This window comes from Dipodomys merriami, unplaced genomic scaffold (assembly GCF_024711535.1).
Source record: "Dipodomys merriami isolate MVZ:Mamm:240054 unplaced genomic scaffold, mDipMer1.0.p SCAF_92, whole genome shotgun sequence".
Lineage (NCBI taxonomy): Eukaryota > Metazoa > Chordata > Mammalia > Rodentia > Heteromyidae > Dipodomys > Dipodomys merriami.
The window spans coordinates 2,737,832-2,738,892 of record NW_027206535.1 but is presented as its reverse complement, the minus strand read 5'-3'; positions in this window follow the sequence as shown (position 1 = coordinate 2,738,892).

The window sequence follows — 1,061 nt, the reverse complement described above, 5'->3', positions numbered from 1 at the left end:
TCCAGAGGCAGTAAGCCACTGCTTGGATGGCAGAAATGTCAGATCCTAGAGTCATTTGTGCGTGGCCCTTCAAAACTGATCAGAGCCGGGAGGTCATAGGAAGATAGTTTGGAAGCATGCCTAATGTTCATGACTACCTTGTAAGGGACAGGAACTTGTCAGTCCTCTGTGATAGTAAAAAAGCTAATGTTATAAAATATGGGGGGTAGTTTAAATCTTAACCCCTTTATGTGCCAAAAGCTCTAATTGGCAGTAATATTGAGCTGACACCAGTTACATGAAATTCATCTTCTCAGGAAAAAGTTTGTAAACCTGAGAGTGTGTTTCTATTGATATCTGTCTAAAGGCCTGCAAAGGTAACTCAGGCATTGTGTTAGGGTCACTAGAGATCACATTCCTAAGTCATCCAGAAAGATGCTTTTACAAACCAGAGTGCTAAACAAGCTACACTGCTATAGCTGGAGAAAAGGTCTGTGCAGTTGTCAAAAGTTAAATATTGTTCTTAATGACATCTAACCCTGATGGCCTCTTTGTAAAATAGGCTAAGGTTATAGGCTCCTGGCTAGGTAAGATCAACGCCCCTAAAGTCAGCTTGAAGAAGTTACAGAAGATGGACCTTCGCCCTTCTACCCCCATTTTAAGATCAAGGGTCCAGAGTCAGTTTTGGAAAAATGAGGCAAAATAGATAAAATAATTTTAAAAAAGGGCATAAAAAATAGTGTTAACTCTTGTAGGTGTGCAAGGTGTGGAGACTGCATTTGTCAGAGATGGTTACAAGACTAAGCCTTCTGTGTCTATTTACTAAAATATCTGGTTAGTAAAAAGTTGTGATTTTGGTAAATTGTCCTCAACTATTGTTTAAAAGATCTTAAAAACCAACAGGATCAAAGCCTGCCAAGCCTATGCAATGTATCCTTAACCAGTCTGTGTAGGAATTTACAGCCGAGCATGAGGTGTGACAGTCCCTTGGAGCCACTGAGAGATCCTGCTGTTGCTGCTGCTGCTGCTGCTGTTACGGTTGCTGCTACTGCTGCATACCTTAATGGGTAAAGTTCAACAAC